General features: G+C 35.4%; 1 protein-coding gene across 9 annotated transcripts in view; it reads right to left on the reverse strand.

The window, feature by feature from the left end:
- LOC127866516 (unconventional myosin-XV-like) overlaps nucleotides 1-27,723 on the reverse strand; it is a 153,295-nt gene that overhangs the window by 122,120 nt on the left and 3,452 nt on the right. For 6 of the 9 annotated variants that reach the window (XM_052407080.1, XM_052407077.1, XM_052407076.1 and 3 more), the window contains exons 2-3: nucleotides 8,280-8,553; nucleotides 2,890-2,929 (exon numbers count right to left, since the gene is read on the reverse strand). The gene's annotated coding sequence lies outside the window, so the exon portion shown is untranslated. Of the gene's footprint in view, nucleotides 1-2,889; nucleotides 2,930-8,279; nucleotides 8,554-8,770; nucleotides 9,025-12,169; nucleotides 12,384-15,127; nucleotides 15,260-27,723 lie in introns of those variants that run through there. The other 3 variants (XM_052407074.1, XM_052407073.1, XM_052407075.1) reach the window with 3 other exon arrangements.

Consider the following 27,723-nt stretch of genomic DNA (forward strand, 5'->3'; position numbering starts at 1 on the left):
AAAAATGTAGTCGGCGTATACGCCGACTTTGAAATAAAGTTAGCAATTTACTTTTCTAAATAATTGAATACAATTAAACAAAAGTTAAACTATTGTGTTGTGTTTTTCACTTGTAAGCTGCATATTCACCGCATGAAATGTGTGTTAGCATTGTCAAACCACACATTAGTGTGAGTAAATAAAAAATATACTACGGGAGAGCACTTCATGTGTCCTCATATGCCTTGTTATGAGTATCTTTCTTCATTATCGAAATATATCGTATGTTTATATTTGATTTAAACGCAGTTTTCTTTCGTCACATTTAAATCACACGTCAATAGCGCCGTCATGCGAAAATGGGTCTTATGCGTTTCGGCAAGCGTTTGTTAAACCCAACATGTGCTCTTGCGCAGTCAGGCCATAGGCGACGCTGTTCGCTTTAAAATCACTCAATATGTTATGTTTCTCCTTACCAGAAGGAGGGATAGCTGAGTGGGCTATTTATATGAAGGGCGCATATGGAATAAGACCCATTTTCGCATGACGAGGGTCATTACAAATCTCATTGCGAATTGAAAATCCCACATTTAAAAACAATGCTTTTTGATACAAAATTGAATTCAAAATAGCAAACTTGTTAATAATGGCAGCCTATGGACGCATTAAGGAATGATTTCCAGACGTGCTGACCAAGTACGGCAAACATTGTGGTATGATAATTAAACGATTTTCTCTTATCGTGACACTATACTATTTCGCTAATGATTGTTTTCTCATCTTGGAGGCGAAATTGAAATTCTGCAAGATGGATTGTAACGCGTAATTGTAACAGGGCCACAATTTGTGTCGTTTGAGCATACAGAGAGTAGTCGGGAATTTCTTACACTGAACAGTGCTACATCCTTTGAATTGAGCACATACGCAGTGATGTAGCAAAAATTCAGAGGCTGTATCTCGAATCAGCTTATTAAATATTCGAAAATATTCATGCGTGTCTGTTGGCGTTATGTTAAAGTCACTAAGATGAAAACTGAAACAGCTTCACCAAAAAGCGCATTAGTGCTCTATACCTATGTTTATGTTAGCGTTGTTGACACCGTGTGAACTGCTCGGGTAACAAGTAAAGCATAAACAGCAATGTTTATATACTTTTATTCCTCCATATACAAGATACGAAGATTATTGTATATTTAGAATTTGTATATGGTGTCAAAAATCAAAAGTTTTGTACACGGAACTTTTATTATGAATTTATATTCTTGGTGAGATAGTCATTTGATATTAGAAAAAATATTCCTTTAATATGATGGTGACTGCAAATTTTCTTTATATTAGTTCTCATTACCATTTTCATCATACTTTCTTTGCTTTCAGAACTTCCAAAAAAGCATGCTGTTTTTATTTTGTCTTAGTTATTTCTATGAAATAATAAGGATGATAAAAAGTGCACACAAAACTCGACCCGTGCGCTATGACACACACTTTTTTAAGTTGAATGGCGTGTGTTCATTTCAAACTTGCGATTGATTTTGAAAAATGAATTGCGTGTTAAATTATGCAATAGCGAACATCTTCAGTGCCTTCAGCGCTTTGATTTTTTTATAAAATAAACATGACCTGAACAATTACTGTGACCTCCAGTGTGTTCACAAAGTTTGACAATGCAGATATATTAAGAAAAATGCCTCTCTTCAGTGGTGGCCATATTTTTCAACAGACCAGAACAATTTTCTAGCTCTGTCGAGACAAAGCAACTTTCAGGAAGATAGGGAAAAAAGTGAATACAAGCGTTCAAAAACATTTTCATTTAAAGGTACTGTAAACCACGAATGGCGAAAACAGAAAAGTTCTAAAAAAACGTATTTTTTTTACAATTATTAGTTTATATTGATTAAAATATCACGGCTGGTATATAATACATTACTTAAACAAAGTTGTTAAGTTTTCATATTTTCAGTATATTTGGTAATAAATTTTACTGGGTACCAGTACCAGTTAACGCCAGTAGATTGATCATCATCATTACGTGGTAAACCCAGGAATGCAAATTGTGCACCAGGGTAGTGAATTGTATATATTTTATATATAAAATGATCAATCTACTTGCGTAATTTATAGTGTGTATATCGTTATGTTACCTATTTTCGCGATCTTCTTTCGATTTCACATCGCACATTTTTTTATTACAGAATATACTGAAAATATGAACTTTTTTCGAGTAATGTAATATACCTGAGTCGTGATATTTTAATCAATATAAACTAATAATTGTAAAAAAAATACGGTATTTTAGAACTTTTCTTTTTTCGTCATTCGTGGTTGACAGAACCTGTATGATTAGCTAGTGAATTTGTTTTTTACACAACATGATCTAGTGTCCTGCTTTGCTGAGATATAATTGGGACAATGTTTTTCCGTTAAATGTGGCCTCTAAGGTGGACAACACACAAAGGACAAAGGTGATCACACAAACGGTCATCTTGAACATTTTGTACTCAAGTAAGCTAAAAATGAAATGCAAACTATATTCCACGGTTTCTTTGCTACATTTATAAGTTTTTATATGAGCTATTGAACAACAAATATGTTTCTTTCCTACAACAGAAATGTGTGTCATGTCAGATATATACCTATAATACAGGCGGAGTTAAAATTATCAGTTAATGACAATCGGATGATGCATTTCATTTAATTGTAGGTAACCAAAACATTTGGCTTTTAATGAGTCATCAACATTTCAAGCAGAAACAATCAATAAAAGTAAAATGTATATATAGAAGGTTTACACCCTATGCAAACCGAGCATTTCTTACATATTTGAACAATATCTTTGCTAAAACATAAACATCAGGCAATAAAACTGTAATGGGTTGATGTGCATCAAGAAATATTTAAAAGCAGACTTACATGAAGAAAAAGTCATCACAAGTGTTACATACATGGTTCACTGAAAAAGAAATAAAACAATTTCCATGACAAATATAAATGAACTTTAGACACAAAGTTTAATGGCCGTAGCCTTGCAAGATAATATCTTTGATAATTCAAAGAGACTCATTTAAAAATAGACGATTAAAGTAACTTGCTTAACTGATCACTTTCTTTCTCAGAATGGCTAAGGAACAGATGAGTGGGGTCATGGGTTAAAGGATTGATTTAACAAAAACTGATATTTCCATGTCAATATGACTGCATCGCCATGTTTCATTACATCTCAGCAGTTTATATCAATATTACTAATTGCTGCGTGTTAAATTTACAAAATTAGATTAATACATGAAAATGGCTTTTTTTAAACAAACATTCCAATCATATATCCAGTAAACAAACGACATTAAGTGTTCAATTCAAATAAAAGGTATGAAAACAGCCTTGAAGCTACTACATCATGTGAGTTTTTAGAGAAAAGGTTTCCAAAACAAACACCCCAATTACATTGAATTTATGTTTAACATGAATTAGTATATTTACGTCATTATTAACAAACACAAAGATAAATCAGCATGTAAAATCTTAAGTGTTGTTTCATGATGAAAACTTGTCTCTTAACAACTATGAAATTTGACAAAATGAGGCGCAATTGTTAGGAAAACATGAGCATGAATTCCCATGAAAAACAACAGACTTTATGGTCCACAATATCTTATTTTTGTAAGTAAAAAATAAATTTGCAGATTGTGTGGTCCTAAGTTCTAATAAAAATAAATTTTCTATTAAAATACATATTTGTGTTTTGAAACCCAGCAAACTATCATACAACATTATACCCATAAACTTAAAAGTTCCATTTACACAATCAAATTATTTCTTTGGAAGGTTAATGAATATTAAATGGGCTACGTTGCATGTTCTATCATGCTTGCTGCATGAGGAATGCATGTGATTACATATCTGTGCAGTCAACATCTTAGTTGATTGTAAATGATATCCTTGTAGAGATGTAAGTAAACTTATCAAAAGGGAAAGTTTCAGACAGTGAGGAGATATCAAATCTAACAACTTCCGCAAATAACTCAATAGTCAATATACCCATACATGATGCTATAATAAAGATGCCAGTAAAGTTTAAGAGAATGACCTCTTTTATTCATACATTAATATAATATTTATGTTATAAATACCAGTATATAAAAGAATAGTTCAAGCGTAAAAGAGACTTGTTCACAGATTTTGGCATGTTTTGAAATCTGTCATTAAATGCTATAAATTAATAAATGTTATACATAGAATCTTAAAAGCTCCAGTAAAAAAACAAGAACAAAATTAACTAGAGCTTTGTCACAGACATGACGAATACCCCCACATGCCGCATTGACACATAATATTTTGGATGTCGTCTTCACAAAAAACAGCGGACACCATGCTCAATTTTTAAAACGCACTAAGTGACCCCTTGACCTAGTTTTTCACCCAGAAAGGCCCATGTTCTAACTTGGCCTTAAGATCATCTCCATAAAACTTCTGACCAAGTTTGGTGAAGATCAGATGTAAACTACTTGAATTAGAGAGCGGACACCATGCTGAATGTAAAAAAACGCACTAAGTGACCCTGTGACCTAGTTTTAGGCCCGGAATGGCCGATGTTCAAACTTGTCCTAGAGATCATTTAGATAAAACTTGTGACCAAGTTTGGTGAGGATTGGATGAAAACTACTTGAATTAGAGAGCGGACAACATGGTGAGGTTTAAAACGCACTAAGATACCCCGTGACCTTGTTTATGACCCCGCATGACCCATATTCAAACTTGACCTAGACATCATCTAGATACAACTTCTGACCAAGTTTGGTGAAGATTGGATGAAAACTACTTTAATTAGAGAGCGGACAACATTGTGATGTTTAAAAACCCACTAAGGGACCCCGTGACCTTGTTTTTGACCCGGCATGACCCATATTCAACCTTGCCGTAGACATTATCAAGATAAAACTTCTGACCAATTTTGATGAAGATTGGATAAAAACTACTTTAATTAGAAAGCGGACAACATGGTGAGGTTTAAAACACACTTAGTGACCCCGTGACCTAGTTTTTGACCCGGCATGACCCATGTTCGAGCTTGACCTACACATCATCTAGTTACAATGACCAAGTGTGGTGAAGATCGGATTTAAACTACTTGAATTAGAGAGCCGACACCATGCTCAATGTGTAAAACGTACTAAGTGACCCTGTGACCTAGTTTTTGATCTGGCATGGCCCATGTTCGAACTTGGCCTTCAGATCATCTAGATAAAACTTTGGACCAAGTTTGGTGAAGATCGGATGAAAACTACTTGAATAAGAGAGAGGACACCATGCTGAATGTTAAACAAGAGCACCGCCTTGCGGGTGCAGACCGCTCATCTATTTTTCTTTTCAAAGGTGTAGGGACCTATCTCAATTTCAATCACAAAAGAGGGGGGGGGGTGGAGTGGAGAGGGGTGTATAGTGTGGGGGGTGTGGTCATTTATTACATTATCTTCCAAAAATGCAAAAAAAAAAGCAAATTAAAATATTTTTGGGGGGGGGGGGGATTCTTGGGTGGGATGGTTGGACGGTATTTCAAAAAATAAAATAATAATAATAAATATTTGTGTTTTTTAACCATGTTTGAAAAAAACAAGAGATGTGTTTGTCAGAAACACAATGCTACCTATTGCGCCGCTTTGATTTTTTAAAAATATTTTTTTTTACCTTTGACCTTGAAAGATGACCTTGACCTTGAACTTCCACCACTCAAAATGTGCAGCTTTATGGGAGCGCCGCTTTGAAACATATTTTTTTACCTTTGACCTTGAAGGATTACCTTTACCTTCAAGGACAACCTTGACCTTGAACTTCCACCACTCAAAATGTGCAGCTTCATGATAACGCTGCTTTGAATTTTTTATTTTTTACCTTTGACCTTAAAAGATGACCTTGACCATGAAGAATGACCTTGACCTTGAACTTCCACACTCAAAATGTGCAACTTTATGAGAACGCGGTTTAAAAAAAAAATAAATTAACATTGACATTGAAGGATGACCTTGACCTTGAAGAATGACCTTGACCTTGAACTTCCACCACTCAAAACGTGCAGCTTTATGAGAACACCACTTAGAATTTTTAATAATTTTTTTTACCTTGAAGGATGACCTTGACTTTGAACTTCCACCACTCCAAATGTGCAGCTTCATGATAACGCCGCTTTGAATTAAAAACTTTATCTTTTTTATCTTTGACCTTGAAGGATGACCTTGACCTTGAACTTCCACCACTCAAAATGTGTAGCTTCATGATAACGCCTCTTTGAATTTTATTTATTTTTTTGACCTTTGACCTTGAAGAATGACCTTGACCTTAAAGAATGACCTTGACCTAGAACTTCCACCACTCAAAATGTGCAGCTTCATGAGAAGGCCGCTTTGAATTTAATTTGTTTGACTCTTTAACCTTGAAGGATGACCTTGTCCTTGAAGGATGACCTTGACCTTGAACTTCCACCACTCAAAATGTGCAGCTTCATGAGAACGCCGCTTTGATTATTTTTTTTGACCTTGAAGGATGACCTTGACCTTGAACTTCCACCGCTCAAAATGTGCAGCTTCATGAGATACACATGCATGCCAAATATCAAGTTGCTATCTTCAATATTAAAAAAGTTATGGCCAATGTTAAAGTTTTCGGACAGAAAGACGCCATATATTTGACATTTGACCTTGAAGGATGACCTTGACTTTTCAACACTCAAAATGTTCAGCTCCATGAGATACACATGCATGCCAAATATCAAGTTGCTATCTTCAATATTGAAAAAGTTATTGCCAATGTTAAAGTTTTCAGACGGACAGACACCATGAATTTGACATTTGACCTTGAAGGATGACCTTGACCTTTCACCACTCAAAATAAGCAGCTCCATGAGATACACATGCATGCCAAATATCAAGTTGCTATCTTCAAAAGTGAAAAAGCTATGGCCAATGTAAAAGTTTTTTTTCGGACGGATGGACAGTTCAACTGCTATATGCCACCCTATGGGGGGCCTAAAAATTATTTTTTTGGGGTGGTGGGGTATAGTGTGATGGTGTGGTGGTCATTTATAAGATGATCTTTAATTATAAAATTAAAAAATAACGGGGGGATTGAGGGGGGATTCGGGGGGAGGGGGGAAGAAGTCATGGCAATTAAAGCAAAATTTAATAATTGGACCTTGAGAGTCAAGGTCATTCAAAGGTCAAGGTAAAATTCAACTTGCCAGGTACAGTACCCTCATGATAGCATGAACGTATTTGAAGTTTAAAAGCAATAGCCTTGATACTTTAGAAGTAAAGTGGATCTAAACACAAAATGTAACCATATATTCAAAGTTACTAAGTCAAAAAAGGGCCATAATTCCGTAACAATGACAACCAGAGTTATGCAACTTGTCCTTTACTGTCCCCTTATGATAGTTTGCGAGTGTTCCAAGTATGAAAGTATTATCTATGATACTTTAGGGGTAAAGTGGACCAAAACACAAAACTTAACCAAATTTTCAAGTATAAAGGGCCCATAATTCCGTCAAAATGCCAGTCAGAGTTACATAACTTTACCTGCACAGTTCCCTTATGACCTAGTTTTTGACCTGGCAAGGCCCATGTTCGAACTTGGCCTTGACATCATGTAGATACAACTTCTGACCAAGTTTGGTGAAGATCGGATGAAAACTACTTGAATAAGAGAGCGGACACTTAATACGGACCGACAGACAGACCGACAGACAGACCGACTGACCGAGAGACAAGTTCACTCCTATATAGCCCCCTAAACTTCGTTTGAGGGGGTATAAAGAAAGAAAAAAATATATCCACACCTGAGCTCAAACTACTGACCCTTAAGGTGAAAGTGTAGAGCTGAAACAACTTTGCTATCTGTGCTGATGAGATTCAGAGTGTATTTTATCCTTTTTATAAGCAATCCTGATAGTGTTAAAAAAATTACAATAACAACGAAACTCTCACAATTATTCAATCATTTTGCATTTGTAAAGCTTTATAATTTTCAGGTTTTTAAATCGTCAAAAAATGCATATAATGGATATTTTTTAGCATGGAAAATGTTCAGTATTATTGGTTCCTTGCAAATAACATAACTACAATGAAAATTTGCTAATCAGAAACTTTTTTTTTGAATTTTGTCAATTTATCAAACTGTGTAAAAGTCCCTTTAAAGCAATAGAAAACACATGCCAATTTTGAAATTTAAAACCATCATCAATAATTATGATCATTTAAAAATATTGAAAAAAAGGAAATATAAACATATTATAAACATGTAAACCAAATGCCTACCATTGAAATCAGTGTGCTAAAACCATGCCTTTGTCCATTGCGTGTAGATCCTCATACAGTTTATTGATATGTGTGACACTTAGAACAATCTAGCACTGTGCACTGGAAACCTGACCACACCTCCCTTTATATCCACCAATATCACACATATATCACACAATTATCACACTTGTTGACAGCTTGGTTGTAGATATCACATCAGCATCAAGAGGCAGCTTGGACGATGACTTCAAGGACGATGACTTCAAGGACGTTCTTGAAAACTGGACTTAACCTTGAATGGTTTAAAAATAAAAATGTCAATGCCACATAGGAATAACCAAAATACTATAATACTTTTGCAATTTAAATTCAAAATGTACGATATTTGTTTGTGCATTATATAGATCAACATATATATATTTCAATAAATATGGCTTGTATTCAAATAAAGTATATACGCTTAAATAGAAATACAATACGTTTGAAAGAATGTCTAGCTTATCACAAACTTGTTTGAAATTTGCCCTTTATCCAATTTCAAGAGCACAGGTATTCACTCATAACTGATTCAATACAGATAACATTTTCTGTAAAGAGTCAAAACTATATGTCTTATGCCCATGTCATAGCGAAAGCTCCAGAAAAGTGTCAGACATACTGTTCGCCTACCTTTCAAAATTTGCCAGACCGCAGGGCTTCCTCTGCCATTCCCCAAATTAGCCAATTGCTACAAATTGACCTATTTGGCTACAGAAAATTAATGAAGAAATTTTTTTTAAATAGCCAAAAATAGAAGAATTTAGCCATAGCAAGGCGAATTGGCTAAAGAAACTTTTCAGCCAGGGGAAGCCCTGAGACCCCAATGGACTTTGTTGAACCAATAGTATATAAATACATGATTAAACTTTCATTTTCAGGTTCCTTTTCAGCAAACATATTTTTTGTTGTTGTTCACGTCTATTAACACAGGATAAAATGCATTAAATTACTTCATAATTCATCAAAAGTTTGGAATAATATATCTATAGTTTATCAAAATTAATACCAAACTATTCCAAACTACATTGTATACCAAACTTCTGAGTTAGTTTATTAATCCAAAAGATGGGTCAATGGAAAGGTTAAAATGACATCTAAATGGTGTGTCCTTGGGTGGGAAAATGATGCACTAGAAAGGGGGGGGGGGAGCAAAACACGCCCCCTTCACAATGTTCTACCACTAAGCTGGACTCTAAAGGCTGGCTCAGCTTAAATAGGCAATCAGCACTACTCAATATCATAACATTTGAAACAAGAGCTGTCACCATAGGATGACTTATGCCCCCTTTAAACGCTTGATAGAAGCTATAAGCTTTTTTCGAAACCTAAACGCAGATTTCGAAACCTAAACGCAGACCCTAAATTCAAGGTCAAGGTCACAGGGGACAAAATTTGTACGCATATGGAAAGGCCTTGTCCATTTACACATGCATACCAAATATGAAGGTTATATCTCAAGAGACATAGAAGTTTCGAGCATTTTTCGAAACCTAAACGCAAAGTGTGACGGAAAGACGGACAGACAGACGGACAGTCCCATCACTATATGCCCCCTTTTCTTCAAAAGGGGGCATAAAAAAAGGATTGTATAACAAAATGTTTTAGTTTAAGATATTTATCATGGAGCTTTCTTTGAAAGTCATTGTATTACAATTTAAAAATTTAACAAATTTAACCCGTTTTATTCATTAAATTTAGAAATTTAATGACAATAAATCTACCATCAATACATTTGAAAATGCAAAACTCTTGTTACTTGAGTAATAGTAGACCAAAGACTGATGAAATATTTCATAAATTTTATCAATGATCAATCTGTTATGGCAGACCTGCTCAGTTATTCAGTGCTCACAAGTTATTAGAATACAAGGTTAATAAACAGCCAATAATTAATTAAATAGTTGGAAACCTAAACAGTTACACTTGAAAAATCACGAAATGTGAATTCAATAGAGTCAACCACAAATCTTCCTAGAATAGAGAATGAAACGATAACTTAACCACACTAAAATTAATCTGGGCGTGCCAAAAATGTGCATGATAATCTTTGCCAAATAGAAAGACAAGAAACTTTAAACTTTCAAGTAAAATTCCAGAGTTTCAACAACACATTTCAGCATTTTTGATTAAATAAATAATGTGACAGTTGCTTATTGACAAATAAACAGTAATTTGGAGGTCTGACATGCAGCAATTATAATAAGAGCCATGTCATGCAAAAATAAGTCTTATCCCATATGCGGCAAGCATAGCTGCAGTTCCGCCTGTTTTAGAGCTATCCTGTCTGCCATTACCACAGTGCAGAATCAACGGGTTTCCCGTGTTTTAAACACAGGCTGGACAGAATGTAAACACACCGTTAAGAACTTTATTTTTGCAAATATCTCAAGTTATTGAAATACATTTGCAAAAATCTTTAGTGCAAAAAAAGACAGTTTTTCATGCAGCTTGTGCCAAAATCTTAACGTATAAGAATAAATCCTTGAATACAGCTGAAATCGTTAACAAATTCTCATGTTGCGTGAAGCATAACCTATGTTCAATGAATGCAGTACATGTAGATACTGAATTTTTAAACAAGAACACTGAGGCTTATCAAATAAAATAATTCTGATGTATTTAACATTGACATAAGCAGCATAAAAATCTGTCTTATATGAACTCGTTGAAATTTTTAAGAAAAATAATTTTAAAAAGTTATCTGAAACAAGAGCTTGTCACAGTAGTGCCAAATCCCCGCCAAAATGTGTTCGCTTGTATGACAACATTTGTTTTAGAGAGTAGAATAATATTTGTAAAAAACAAATAAAGGGAGATTATTCATTATGCTCCGGACAAAAATTTACTTTGAAATTAAATAAAGGGATATAATGCAAACACTAAGGTAGACAGAGATATGGTTCTTAGTCACTGCACTTCTCCTACTTGCCATCTGTTTAAGTTTCAAGTTTCAAGTAAATCCCTTCAGTAGATTTAGAGTTATGCTCCGGACAATAATTTACTTAAAAATTATATAAAAGGGGAGATAATTTAAAAACTAAGGTAGATAAAGTTATGGTTCTTGGTCACTGCACTTCTCCTAGATGCCATATGTTTATATTTCAAGTTTCAAGTAAATCCCTTTAGTAGATTTAGAGTTATGCTCCGGACAAAATTTACTTTAAAGTTATATAAAAGGGGAGATAATTAAAACTAAGGTAGAAAGAGTTATGGTTGTTAGTCACTGCACTTTTCCTACTTGACATCTGTTTATATTTAAAGTTTCAAGTAAATCCCTTCAGTAGATTTAGAGTTATGCTCCGGACAAAAATTTACCTTAAAATTATATAAAAATGGGAGATAATTCAAAAACTAAGGTAGATAGAGTTGTGTTTCTTGGTCACTGCACTTCTTCTAGTTGCCATCTGTTTATATTTTAAGTTTCAAGTAAATCCCTTCAGTAGATTTAGAGTTATGCTCCAGACAGAAATTTACTTAAAAATTATATAAAAGGGGAGATAATTTAAAAACTTAGGTAGATAGAGTTGTGGTTCTTGGTCACTGCACTTCTCCTAGTTGCCATCTGTTTATATTTCAAGTTTCAAGTAAATCCCTTTAGTATATTTAGAGTTGTGCTCTGGACAAAAATTTACTTTAAAGTTATATAAAAGGGAGATAATTCAAAAACTAAGGTAGATAGAGTTATGGTTCTTGGTCAATGCAATTCTCCTGGTTGCCATCTGTTTATATTCTAAGTTTAAAGTAAATCCATTGAATAGATTCGGAGTTATGCTCTGGACAAAGTTTCAGCCGGACGGACAGACGGACAGGACCAATTACTATATCCCCTCAGATATTTTTTTCAGCGGGGATAATAAAGCACCACTTACAGTCGTGTATACATCCATTGAAGTTGAAAGGGGGAACCCCACAAAGTTACATCATCCTGCACCCTGATTACAGCAAGCCTGGTTGTGTGGGCTCATAAGAGGACAGGGAAGCTCCTGACCCGACTGGTTGATTGCTCAGACTGGTCTGAAGCTATGCTGGCCGCAAACAACATAAGACCCATTTTTGCACAGTGTGGCTTATAGCAGAATGTTAGCACAAGTAGTTTAATGGCATGCAATTGAGATAAGAATTGAGAGCTGCTCATTGGCTGAAAAGAACTACAGCATTAACTTTTGTCATTGTTCATTTGAAGAGTTAAAACAACTTTAACTTGATCATCTATTAATCTGACTAAACAAATCATTAGCCTTTATAATTTGCAAATATCTTGCATTAATTTTGTATTTATATAATAATATATTCACTGTGATTGGTCCTTTTGGAGTTTCACAATATTTAAGACAACAATGAATCATCTTGTATTTGCAAATACAGTCATACTATCAGCGCAAGTGGGGCGTTAGCAAGGTGGTGTGATAGATTTCAATAGGGCTTCTATCTACATAATTCATCAAAAGCAGTTTGAATTTAAGCCAACACAATTTAAATAATACCTATTGAGTTATACATCGTTATATTCCTTTTTTGATTATCAAATTAATCACACTACTGTATTAAGAGATTTTTCTGAATACGTTAAATTATTATAAAGTATAAAATGCAACTTAAAATAAGTTTGTTGGTAAGAACATTGTTTTTCTGATGATAAATATCAACACCTTGCTTTCTTGTTAAGATGATAGTCATATCTTGAATTCATTCATTTTTGTCTTTCTCAATCATCACACTAAAGTTGTGTTATTTCAAACAAAATAAACAACTAAGCCCCTTGTATGATTAACACATGTCTTGAAAAAATATTAATTGAGCAGAACGTTGTACACAGATGTCCCAGCCTAATGCTATTGGACATTTAAATTTCGATGGATAGTCACAAATTTATTTAAAAAAAAAATAATTTAAAAAACAAAACAAATGGCAATTACTAAAAAAATAGGGGATCAAGAGCTATAGTTTGTATGCATCGCTTTTCTGATTTAAACTATGTATTTCCATGCACTGAACCATAATTTCAATCATAAATATGGTTCTTGTGCACTGCACATCTCCTCATTGAGATTTAACTACCTAGTAACCCATTTATGCCTAGGGTCTAGAAAAAAGGCCTTGGCAAACAGTGTAGACCCAGATGAGACGCCACTAATCTCATCAGGGTCAGTGCTGTTTGCTTAAAGGAATTTCTGTAAGAAATATTCTAAATATAGAAATAAATATACGAGACATCCCTAATTTTGGAAATAAATTGATCCAATTTTGAAGGATGGGAGAGTCCACTAGGCATAAATGGGTGAAGTTGATACCTCTTAGCGTTTTGGTTATGCTACAGACAAAATTCAAGTACAACAATTAACAGAGGGCAATAACTCTAAAAATAGGGGAGCAAGAGTAATGGTTCGTGTGCATTTCACATTCCCTCAATGCAACATACTTAATTTTCAAGTTAAGAACTCTTTTTTTTTTTTTTACATATACTCCAGATTAAATTGAAGTAAATAAAATTACCAAAGAGCAATATTTCAAGGGCCATATCTAAAAAGTGCCAAGAGGCCATTGGCTGGTTATTGAACTTCATTTTATACCAATAAACATTTTCAGAAATTTTGTTGATAAACCCATGATAAACTGGTTGAGTAAGAGAATGGTAACCCAGAAGTGTACAACAAGAAACCGTTGGAGACGGGTGATGCTCCCCAAAGGTTTTTTTGTCACAATATTGCACTATATATTCAGATAAAAGATAACGTCTTGAGGGCACAGTAGTTGGGGGGACCAGAATATTTTTATATAAAATTTCAAAGGGCCATAGCTCTGTGAAAAATCATCCGACCAGAACCGGCTGATAATATGCACATCTCCTCTTGGTAGTGAAGCTTCCCATAAAGTTTCATTGAATTCTGGTCATTAGTTGCTGAGAAATAGCCTGGACAAGAATTGCACTATATGTACAGTTAATGGAAAATTTCAATGGGCCATAACTCTGTGAAAAATCATCCGAACAGAACCCGCTGATAATATGCACATCTCCTCTTGGTAGTGAAGCTTCCCATAAAGTTTCATTGAATTCCATCATTAGTTGCTGAGAAATAGCCCGCACAAGGATTGCACTATACGTACAGTAAATGGAAAATTTCAAAGGGCCATAACTCTGTGAAAAATCATCTGACCAGAACCCGCTGATAATATGCACATCTCCTCTTGGTAGTGAAGCTTCCCATAAAGTTTCATTGAATTCCAGTCATTAGTTGCTGAGAAATAGCCCGGACAAGAATTGCACTATATGTACAGTTAATGGAAAATTTCAAAGGGCCATTACTCTGTGAAAAATCATCCGACCAGAACCCGCTGATAATATGCACATCTCCTCTTGGTAGTGAAGCTTCCCATAAGGTTTCATTGAATTCTGGTCATTAATTGCTGAGAAATAGCCCGGACAAAATTGTGCACGGACGGACACACGGAAGGACGGACGGACAAACGAAGCGGCGACTATATGCTCCCCCCAAATTTTTTGGGGGAGCATAATAACTGGCAAACTTACAGTGCACAAACTATAAGCCTCCGATTGGGGGTATAAAAAATAAACTTGCAAATAGTTAACAAATAGTTACAACTCACACAGCCCTTATTTAAATATCCTAGCTGATTTGATATGTCACTGTTCCTTCAAGTCCAAAAAATGTATCTACAACCTAAACAAGATCTTCAAAACATTGGCAGATATCCTTTATGTAATATCTATTGAAAATATGGGTCAAATATTAACACAAAGCACATTGCTTCAATAATCCATTGACTATTTCAAATGCCAGTCTCGTTAATTCTACCTAATACTGCACCTATGTTATATCATGTACACCACAACTGTGTCTCCAAACTATTGGAAGCCAAATAATATCCGTCACACTGACAAGCTAAAAGCCCATACAGTAAAAGGTGTAGACATTCACAAATAGTTGGTACTATATATTTCTTTACATACTGCCGCATATCTATTGAAGTTGACTAACTCATTCAAACAAGTTTTTCTTAAGCTCCAACCAGCTCTTCAGTCCTGCTATCTAGATAATGGATCCTATACTATAAAGTCTAACCTTTACGGTGTTAAATTGTCCATTTTAACCTGATAACACAAATGGACTTTCAAAATATATTCAACACAGTCACTGAACCATTATGAATTTATAAATGTTAATACCATATAATAGTTAATTTAGTTCAAGCATATTTTATTTAAAAGGGACTTGTTCATACCGGTAGTTTGGTTACATGATGATTTTCATAGATTCAAGGAAAGGAAAGCACACATTGTGTTTAAACAAGCAAATTTGTTGGATTTATATCCCCTGCCAATATGCTTCTGGACACAAAAGTGTTATATTTGACACTAAAAAATCACTTTTTTAAGATACAAAGGGCCATAACTCTGTTATTAACAGATGGTGTACAATGCCATTTGGCGTGCATCATCCTCTTATCCATATAAATACTCATACAAAGTTTCAAGGAAATCCGCCAAAGCACTTCCAAGATATGGCTCCGGACACAAAAGTGCCGGCCGGACGGAAAATAGACGGACAGAAAGACGGACAACGCCAAAATAATAAATAATATCCCTCTGCCTATGGCGGGGGATAACAAGCAAAAATAACACTCCTGACTAAGAAAAAGGTTAAACATATTGGTTTCATTTAATTTGCCTCTATAACGATAAAAATCAACGAAAATTTCGTAAATTATTTCGTAAAATAAAGTTAAAACAATTATAAATCAGTGTTCCTTATGGCAATTGCAGAAATTTCAATGCCAGATGTTGTCTGGTAAAATAGATGTTTGTAGATACAAAATGCTCGTTTTCATTATTGTTTGAATATTTAATTCCATTTAAATTTCCTGCAACAATATCTATTCATACAACACATGAACACTAACATGGTACCATTTTAGTGTTCATGTGTCGTATCAATAGATATATTCACGGGAAATTAAAATGGAATTAATTGTGTCACAAATAAATAAAAACTAGCATTTTGTATATACAAAAATCTACGTCTTCATACCACATGTTGAAATTGTGGCTATTGCTATAAGGAACACAGTTTGTTTAGGTGTTAACTTTATTTTACGAAATACTTTACGAAATTTTCGTTGATTTGAGCTTTAAAGAGGCTTTAAGGGAGATTATTATTCAAAATTGGTAAAGTTATAAAGTATATGTAACGCTTTTTAACGAATTTGAATACCTTGAGTACTAATAGAGCCTTAACGTTTTGCTGTGACAAAACAAAGCAGTGGTTGCATATAAGCTTGTCCAGAGAATCAGGGTTTGAATTCAGAGGGCAATTTTTTTCCAACTTTGTTTTTTGCTATTATACTTATTAAAGACTGCACAACATTATAGATTTGTGAGTAAACATAAATTATATAATGACATTTTTTTTTAAATAAGAAAATCTGTGTAAAGGTCCCTTTAAATTCATGCTTTATTAGCTTATTTTCATCATTGTCAAAAGTTTTTACAAACGTTGTTTAGTAATTAATACGTTCAGACTTCTGCATCCAAATAAGGTTTTTTCCTTAACAAAAGTCACAGTAACTTTACAAAATACGATGCTCTTTATAACCACATTAATCCACCTAGACTTAAGCTGACAAACTTGTGTGGGTTTAATTCAATCTCAGGTGATCTTTATCTTGTCCACAGAATCAACATATTGACAATTTAAAACCATCAAAGGCAGCCATTTAAGAACAATAAATGCCTTACAATGTGTTAAAATCTTCTGTCATGAAAGTTCCCTTCAGGCAAAATCAGAACTAAAATCTTTATCAAAATAAATACTTTAACAAAAGGTCTGGATTGCTTTGCCACAAAAGCTGATCTAAATGCTTGTGGTCACTTTGGATTTTACCAACATGGTCTAGTTGTTATTATAAATATCACTCCAGAACAGTGTGTTATAGAAGCACAATCCAGCTGTAAATACAGTTTGAAAAATGTTTATTCCAAATAACTACCATCATTGACTATGACCCTGGTGCAATGCAAATAAGTCATTTTGTGTACAGTATTCAAATGCAATAATTGATTGTCAAATAAAAGGTTTTTGGTCAGTTTGTAAACAGATGCAAATTGATTTTTTTGTTAGATTTGTTAAGAATGTACAACCAAAAATAGTTCACCCAGTTAAGATTGCTATTAAATCAATAAAAAAAAACTTTAAAAAACTTCTGGCTACTAAATCTACTGTCAATAATGTGTAGTATATCTAAGTTTCAGCAAAACAATGTCTGTAGTTCCAATGAGGTTTTTAATATGTTTTTCTAACTTGAAAGCATTACAAAAAAGCTTCTATCATGAAAGGGATATATAAACATAAATAGGTCCCTGGTCATGCATTCTTTCATATGGTTAAACTAAAACAATAGACTTAGTAATAAGACTTCATTTAAATCAACAGCACATAGTTTCAAAAGAGTAAGACAAAGTAAAGAAATAAAACTGTTACAAATATGGTTACTGATCCGCAGCAAACATTAGACAAAAGCATTTAAGAACAGAAATGATCTTGAGATTAAATACCTTTATCTTAATTTGGAAAGTTTTTTTGCACAAGTCCGACAACTGGCTCAAACAATTGACTGTTCAAAAGATATCTTTCCGATAATCATAATGCCAAATATGAACAAAGTCCTTCGTAAACCACTAACAGTGTTACTAAACTTGTAAGAATACTATTGCAATTTACAAACATAAAAGGTGTTAATGCTGCAAAAATTGTTCAAGTTCTTTGAAAAAGCTGTTTGTTTTGCATGAATTTATCCCATTTTAATAAGTATTCCAGTCATATCAAGTCAGTATGTTTTCCAACTCTGCCTTTCCTGGGATAGCTGGTTTAATAGTTCTAAGCACACATATTTACATACGTTATTGACAACTGTCCTGCTTCAATCAGATGTAGAGGGAGAATGACAGTAGTCAGGATTTCATGACCAATTCCCACACAATTTATGTGGCTTGGCAGATGACTGGACTTGCGATGTTCAGATTTGTATTTCAGCACTATGCGAATTAAGCAAGCCGCCCAGGATCCTTCTTTTAAAAAAGGCTGGCTGCATACCACGTTCGACCCATTCCGCTACTCTCCATTTAACATCATCGTCCGATACCCACGTTCGACCCATTCTGCTACTCTCCATTTATCGATGCTGGAGAGTAACGGAATGAATTAGTCGTTGGTATCCAACGATGAAATTAAATTGGTAGAATATGATTGCAATTTACAAAAGTTACAGGTGAAGAACATAAAAGATACACACAGAACATTATAAATGGTTTTAACCCGTCAACCCTCACTTTTTGTGTCAAATCCTCAATAAAACCTCATTTCATGAACAGAAGCTGATATAACCAACTGTTTATTTTAACCGTGGCAATATATCATAGTTTTTAGAAATAGTTATGAAGTTAATCCAATTATTTTGCTATGTGTCACATCAACAGAGCTACAGAACAGTTTTGTAAGGAGCAATGGAGTTTTGACCACAGTTGCAACTTGCCACTTGCTATGTAGATATGGGCCCCGCTCTGTGAAAAGGGGGTTAAATGCATGTGCTTAAAGTGTTATCCCAGATTAGCCTGTGCAATCCACACAGGTGAATCAGGGACAACACTTTCTGTTTTTATGATATTTTTCATTTAAAGAAAGTCTCTTATTAGCAAAATTCAAGTTTAGTTGGAAAGTGTTGTCCCTGATTAGCTGTGGGGACTGCACAGGCTTATCTGGGACAAAACTTTACGCACCTGCATTTAACCCCCTTTATACAGAGCAAGGCTCATATTTATTAGTTTCCCAGTGTCCCTTTGGGGCCACGAGGAGTTACTATTAGTTTCCCAGTGTCCCTTTGGGGCCATGAGGAGTTACTATTAGTTTCCCAGTGTCCCTTTTGGGCCATGAGGAGTTACTATTAGTTTCCCAGTGTCCCTTTGGGGCCATGAGGAGTTACTATTAATTTCCCAGTGTCCCTTTGGGGCCATGAGGAGTTACTATTAGTTTCCCAGTGTCCCTTTGGGGCCATTAGGAGTAACTATTAGTTTCCCAGTGTCCCTTTGGGGCCATGAGGAGTTACTATTAGTTTCCCAGTGTCCCTTTGGGGCCATGAGGAGTTACTATTCGTTTCCCAGTGTCCCTTTTGGGCCATGAGGAGTTACTATTAGTTTCCCAGTGTCCCTTTGGGGCCATGAGGAGTTACTATTAGTTTCCCAGTGTCTCTTTGGGGCCATGAGGAGTAACTATTAGTTTCCCAGTGTCCCTTTGGGGCCATGAGGAGTAACTATTTGTTTCCCAGTGTCCCTTTGGGGCCATGAGGAGTTACTATTAGTTTCCCGGTGTCCCTTTGGGGCCATGAGGAGTTACTATTAGTTTTCCAGTGTCCCTTTGGGGCAATGAGGAGTTACTATTAATTTCCCAGTGTCCCTTTGGGGCCATGAGGAGTTACTGTTAGTTTCCCAGTGTCCCTTTGGGGCCATGAGGAGTTACTATTAGTTTCCCCTTTGGGGCCATGAGGAGTTACTATTAGTTTCCCAGTGTCCCTTTGGGGCCTTGAGGAGTTACTATTAGTTTCCCAGTGTCCCTTTGGGGCCATGAGGAGTTACCATTAGTTTCCCAGTGTCCCTTTGGGGCCATGAGGAGTTACTATTAGTTTCCCAGTGTCCCTTTGGGGCCATGAGGAGTTACTATTAGTTTTCCAGTGTCCCTTTGGGGCCATGAGGAGTTACTATTAATTTCCCAGTGTCCCTTTGGGGCCATGAGGAGTTACTGTTAGTTTCACAGTGTCCCTTTGGGGCCATGAGGAGTTACTATTAGTTTCCCCTTTGGGGCCATGAGGAGTTACTATTAGTTTCCCAATGTCCCTTTGGGGCCTTGAGGAGTTACTATTAGTTTCCCAGTGTCCCTTTGGGGCCATGAGGAGTTACCATTAGTTTCCCAGTGTCCCTTTGGGGCCATGAGGAGTTACTATTAGTTTCCCAGTGTCCCTTTGGGGCCATGAGGAGTTACTATTAGTTTCCCAGTGTCCTTTTGGAGCCATGAGGAGTTACTATTAGTTTCCCAGTGTCCCTTTGGGGCCATGAGGAGTTACTATTAGTTTCCCAGTGTCCCTTTGGAGCCCTGAGGAGTTACTATTAGTTTCCCAGTGTCCCTTTGGGGCCATGAGGAGTTACTATTAGTTTCCCAGTGTCCCTTTGGGGCCATGAGGAGTTACTATTAGTTTCCCAGTGTCCCTTTGGGGCCATGAGGAGTAACTATTAGTTTCCCAGTGTCCCTTTGGGGCCATGAGGAGTTACTATTAGTTTCCTGGTGTCCCTTTGGGGCCATGAGGAGTTACTATTAGTTTCCAAGTGTCCCTTTGGGGCCTTGAGGAGTTACTATTAGTTTCCCAGTGTCCCTTTGGGGCCATGAGGAGTTACCATTAGTTTCCCAGTGTCCCTTTTGGGCCATGAGGAGTTACTATTAGTTTCCCAGTGTCCCTTTGTGGCCATGAGGAGTTACTATTAGTTTCCCAGTGTCCCTTTGGGGCCGTGAGGAGTTACTATTAGTTTCCCAGTGTCCCTTTGGGGCCATGAGGAGTTAGTATTAGTTTCCCAGTGTCCCTTTTGGGATATGAGGAGTTACTATTAGTTTCCCAGTGTCCCTTAAGGGCACGAGGAGTTACTATTAGTTTCCCAGTGTCCCTTTGGGGCCATGAGGAGTTACTATTAGTTTCCCAGTGTCCCTTTGGGGCCATAAGGAGTTACTATTAGTTTCCCAGTGTCCCTTTGGGGCCATGAGGATTTACTATTAGTTTCCCAGTGTCCCTTTGGGGCCATGAGGAGTTACTATTAGTTTCCCAGTGTCCCTTTGGGGCCACGAGGAGTAACTATTAGTTTCCCAGTGTCCCTTTGGTGCCATGAGAAGTTACCATTAGTTTCCCAGTGTCCCTTTGGGGCCATGAGGAGTTACTATTCGTTTCCCAGTGTCCCTTTTGGGCCATGAGGAGTTACTATTAGTTTCCCAGTGTCCCTTTGGGGCCATGAGGAGTTACTATTAGTTTCCAAGTGTCCATTTGGGGCCATGAGGAGTTACTATTAGTTTCCCAGTTTTTTGTTTTTTGTTTGTTTTTAAACCTATTTATTTAAGCTCGATTGCGTAACAAGCCTAAGCTTATATGAAACGCTCTTGAGTCCGTTTCCTTGGTGTCTACGGGGGAGATCTAAAGAACGCTCCCACAGTGGGGATTGATCCCGTGACCTCCTGATCGCTAGGCGGACACCATATCCACTACGCCACGGCGATCTTAATGGATAATTTTATTTACTTTTAAGAATATATTTATTCAATTATTTTCAGTCGAGACCAATATGAGTCTGAGCCTTGAGAACAACAGTTGGTATCAGAACGCCTGTTATATTGCTTATTGTGTACTAAAATGCCGTTTCCTTTTGATAAATCATTAAATAAGCATTTAGAAAAAACCTACCACAGAGAAATAACCATTGTTTTTTTCTGATTGCTAAAATATTATACTTGCATGATTATGTTTTTTAGCCTGAGTAACATTTTGAGTTACCTGTATTTCTTATTTATCACTGTCTTGGCAAACATGTTTGACAGTTTCTGTAATCAACAACTCACTCGAGTCTCCTTGTATCAGTATATTACATCAGGACTGTACAAATCTGTCATGTTAAGGCAGCATTTACATTAAAATAATTTGTAAATTCTCAACAGAACATAAACATGTCAGCAACAAATAAACTACTGGGCTGCCCTAGTATTCTAAAGAAGATGTCCCACTAAAATTAGAGTTACAATTTTAAGCAAGTGTTTCAGGAATATGATATGTCAGACAAATTAAGTAAAATGTAACTAATATCATTTGGTTTTATTAAAAAACAAATTTACATTTATGGAAATCACCTGTCCTCTTATAATTAATTAATTAATTAATTACTTCTATAATTTCCTATTGCATTCAGTAATGAGTTGATAAAAAAAAACAGCACATTTGTTAAACGACCATCTTATGAAATTCTACAATAACTGAATCAAAGGTGCAAGAAAATTTACTTTGGTAAGATTGAAGATCCCAGTAATTTTAAGCTTCCCCAGACTATGATAAGATAATCCACAAGAGCACCGCATAACGGGTGCCACACTGGGCTGCGAAAGCTTGTCAGAATATTTTTTTTTTAGAGGTCACAGTGACCTTGACCTTTGACCTAGTGACCTAAAAATGGGTGTGGCGTGTAGAAGTCATCAAGGTGCATGTATATATGAAGTTTCAAAGTTGTAGGTGGACGCACTATGATGTTAGAGGCAAAGTTAAAGTTTTATTTTAGAGGTCACAGTGACCTTGACCTTTGACCTAGTGACCAAAAAATGGGTGTTGCGTGTAGAACTCATCAAGGTGCATGTACATATAAAGTTTCAAAGTTGTATGAGGAAGCACTGTGATGTTAGAGGCAAAGTTAAAGTTTTATATTAGAGGTCACAGTGACCTTGACCTTTGACCTAGTGACCTAAAAATGGGTGTGGCGTGTAGAAGTCATCAAGGTGCATATACATATGAAGTTTCAAAGTTGTAGGTGGAAGCACTATGCTGTTAGAGGCAAAGTTAAAGTTTTATATTAGAGGTCACAGTGACCTTGACCTTTGACCTAGTGACCCAAAAATGGGTGTGGCGTGTAGAACTAATCAAGGTGCATGTACATATGAAGTTTCAAAGTTGTAGGTGGAAGCACTTTAATTTTAATCAGGTTTTTTTTTTGCCCGATTTTATAGCCAAAATTCGGCTATGTTCCCAATCCCAAAAGGTATACTTTTTTCCCAAAATGTGGCAAAAAATTCCCAATTGCCAAAAAAATAAAAAAATAAATTTTTGTATTTTTTTTTAGAAAGAAGTCTTATGTGTATTTTATCTCAATTTTAATTCAATTACATCTAACAAAGTATTATATGATTTTTTTCTTTTAATTTGAATTATTATAAAGAGTTAAATCAAATTTAGTATTTCCCTAATCAGTGGACTTTTCGTGTGGAAAAAAAGGCTAATGAATTTATTTTCCCAATTTCATGAAAATGCTGATAAAATTCCCAATTCCAAAGCCATGGGCTATCTTCCCGAAAAGTGGAAAAAAAACTGTTAATGTGAAGGTTTTAGCACGACGCCTGGACGGCGGACGACGCATAGGCTATGACAATGCCTCGGGTTTTCTTCAAAAACAGCCGAGCTAAAAATGACAAAATGTGTAAGGATTTAAGGTATAACCTTCAAAATACAATATTTTCCAGGATCTAATCACACAGCTCTCTCTATACCACAACCCAACCCCGAAAAAGAACAAGAGCTTTCACCATAGGATGACATATGCCCCCTATAAACGCTTTGATAGAAGTTATGAGCATTTTTCGAAACCTTAAAACGCAGATTTTGAAACCTAAATGCAGAATTCGAAATCTAAATGCAGATTTCGAAATCTAAACGCAGACCCTAAGTTCAAGGTCAAGGTCACGGGGGTCAAAATGTGTGTGCGTATGGAAAGGCCTTGCCCATATACACTTGCATACCGAATATGAAGGTTATATCTCAAAGAACATAGATGTTATGAGCAATTTGAGAAACCTAAACGCAAAGTGTGACGGAAGGACAGACGGACGGACAGTCAGATCACTATATGCCCTCCTTCATAAAAATATTGATAGGCACATTACAAAAGTAATATTATATGGACTTTTCTTATAGAAAATATGTTTGATGTTACTGCAAAAGCAACCAATATGACTCAACAGAAAACATAAAGACAAGTACAAACAGTATTTCAAAAAGTATTTACATATATAATTCAAGAATGTAATACATAACTGTCTGTGGACCATAATTATTAGCTTTAGTTATGAGACATGCTATTTATTTCAATAATCATAAGGCCGTGTTAATGATATTTTGTAAAACAAGCAATTCTGATAACACAATGCAATGTTTTGTAAAAACATGGCAGAATTTTCTGCAAACATGCTATTAAATACCGGTATCTATTGAGTGGTATCTATTGAGTATTCGAGCAACTATAACAGCATGCATGGCTACACCTCTGCAATGTGATTTTATTTACTCTTCCAAGACTTGAGGCTTCTCTTTCTCAACAGTGGTTAATATGTACACAGGATTTTTACAGAGTAATTAAATGTGGTTTTGAGATAGGGACATATGTGAATTTAAGATGGCTCACACTTCTGTTTACATAAATACATAATAGCATTTATCTTTCAAAATGAACATGTGTGAATCATATAATTCATGAGTTGTGATGTCAAGCTCTAAATACCGGTAGTTAAGATCCTATAATATATATATAAATTATATGTGAATTTACAATTTAATCTGATTCAGATAAAACAAGATGTGTTTGTGAAACACAATGTCCCCCTATATGACGTTTGACCTTGAAGGATGACCTTGACCTTGACCCTTCACCACTCAAAATGTGCAGCTCCATGAGATACACATTCATTTCAAATATAAAATTGCTAGCTTCAATATTGCAGAAGTGACATAACATGAGCAATTTTGACCCATATATTTGACCTTGAAGGATGACCTTGACCTTGACCTTTCACCACTCAAAATGTGCAGCTCCATGAGATACACATGCATGCCAAATATCAAGTTGCTATCTTCAATATTGCAAAAGTATTCATAAAATAAGCGATTTGGGCCATATATATTTGACCTCTGACCTTGAAGGATGACCTTGACCTTTCACCACTCAAAATGTGCAGCTCCATGAGATACACATGCATGCCAAATATCAAGTTGCTATCTTCAATATTGCAAAAGTATTCATAAAATAAGCGATTTGGGCCACATATATTTGACCTCTGACCTTAAAGGATAACCTTGACCTTGACCTTTCACCACTCAAAATGTGCAGCTCCATGAGATACACATGCATTCCAAATATCAAGTTGCTATCTTCAATATTGCAAAAGTATTCATAAAATGAGCCATTTTGGCCACATATATTTGACCTCTGACCTTGAAGGATGACCTTGACCTTTCACCACTCAAAATGTGCAGCTTCATGAGATACACATGCATGCCAAATATGAAGTTGCTATCTTCAATATAGCAAAAGTTATTGCAAAATGTTAAAGTTGGCGCCAACCAACAGACCAACCAACAGACAGGGCAAAAACAATATGTCCCCCACTACTATAGTGGGGGACATAAAAAATCAAACTATACATAATAATTTTAAGAGCAAACTATAATCATACTTGCGTATCACAGAGGATATCCTTTTACACGGATTTTTCATATTTTGAATAAACAAAATTCAACTAAGTTAAGAATCCTATTAAACATGTAAGATGGTACTTGTTTTTCGGTTAAACCTTTGAACAATTGTGTGAATTGTAAAATATTTGGACCAGAACACAAGTGGTTTAAAAGAATACCAGGACTTAGTGATAATACATGTTATATAATTAATCCTCCTTACAATCTCCATTCATTCAGTTTTAGTTGTGCAGCTCCTTGTTGTTATATCATAAAATACATTGTAGACACAGTCAATTGTACCTGAGAATCATAAATAATGATTCTCAGGTACAATTGATTTATGTGTATTGATTTATTTATGTTTATAATTTATAAACATAAATAAATAAATACACATAAATCAGCAAAAGTAAATATTCAGAGAATTTAATCAACTTCATCAAAATCCCTATCACATGGAAAAAAATCAGGATAAATCTTTAATTTCATTTATATTTTATCACACTTTAAGTATTGAAAAAAAAAGTTAAACATGTCTTTTGCTTGTCTAAAATAAACACACAAATCAAGAGCATTATAATTGTCATTCATACATTTAAAGGGATTTATTAATACAAAAAATCACAAAATCTAAATGTGTATAAAAATCAAGAATTTACAATACCTTTTAATTATAAATTGGAAAATTGGCCTATTACCAATAGTTGGTTTAAAATGATAACACTGTTACTCTCTAAAGCCCCTACAGCCTAAATCACTGTGAATGATCCACTGGTGACATATCTGAAGTGCCCCAAGTTTGAGTCCTGGTGAAGGCACAATTTTTTATTCAATCTACTGTTATAATATTGTTTTCCACCTACTGATATGTCAAATATAATATTTTAATTAGTAACTAGTCATACATATAAAGGCATTTTCAACAACACATGCATCAATACTGCACACATACTCATGCTTTCATTTTTTTTATTTGGCCTTTGAACTTTCATCTGACCTTGATCTTTAGGAAGGGAAAAGTTTACATTTGTGCTAAGATATTTAAAAGTCCATCAGTGTATTGCAAGTAGTGCTGCAACAATACGCCAAAAACCGTATTGCAATATGTTATCAGTTCAAAAACCCGTATTGCAATATATTGCAATATATTGCTAACTAAGTGCGAGAACAAATTGGATGTTCCGTCGCTACATTTGACACCATCATTACACCGCTTACAATATCCTACCCCTTCCTCGATCTCATTCGTTTCTCTCTTCCTTTTAAGACTAAAATATTCCCAAACAGCACTTTTTCCCTTGGAATTCTCTATAAAGTCAAACTCTGCGTTTATTTCGTCTGCCATCTTGAGAACTATTATAAAAGCCGACAAAAAGAATAATAACCTGAAAGAGAATTGTGGATGTTGTAACTTATCAGAATGCTGTTACGTAATTTTTTTTGGTCATTATTACTTCTGTTTATGATAACATCAATTTACATTTTTATCATGTAATTAATTGTTGTTTTTTTCCTATTTCCATAAGCTTCTTCTTAAATTTAACAGTATGACATGCAAATGCAGATCTTGCGGACTCCCTTGTTACAACGCTACTCTGTAAAATAGACCTTTAAGAATGCTTTTTTTACGTAACAATTTATTTTTACTAAACAGTAAAACCGATTTGTTTTGTTCACCTTGATATCATTATTTCGGATGGATTTTCTTGCCGCAATGTGGATGAATTTTTGTAGAATGTTCGTACCAGTATGATGAATATCGCATCGCAATACAATGTGAGCAGGGTTTTCATTAGGATTCTTTGTAGCAGGCTTTTTAGTTATTTGAGGAGGCCAACCTGCTAGGGGGGTCCGGGGGCATGCCCCCCCCCCCTTTGAAATAAAGGTGCCAAATCGTTGCTTCTGAGCGGTTTTTGGCACATATTTTACATGATTTTCCTCAGTTAAAATAGAGGATATAAATGTGAATTATTAAGTCCTCAGGTTACATCAACTCTCAGGGGTGTCAATTGTCCCAAATTTGAAATCCTGAAAATAAAATCTGGGTGCCGATAGGGCCCACTGCGGGTTCAGGGCACACCCTGGACAGCGGTCCAGAGGCCCCCGGAAGCAC

This window comes from Dreissena polymorpha, chromosome 2 (assembly GCF_020536995.1).
Source record: "Dreissena polymorpha isolate Duluth1 chromosome 2, UMN_Dpol_1.0, whole genome shotgun sequence".
NCBI classification, from domain to species: Eukaryota; Metazoa; Mollusca; class Bivalvia; order Myida; family Dreissenidae; genus Dreissena; species Dreissena polymorpha.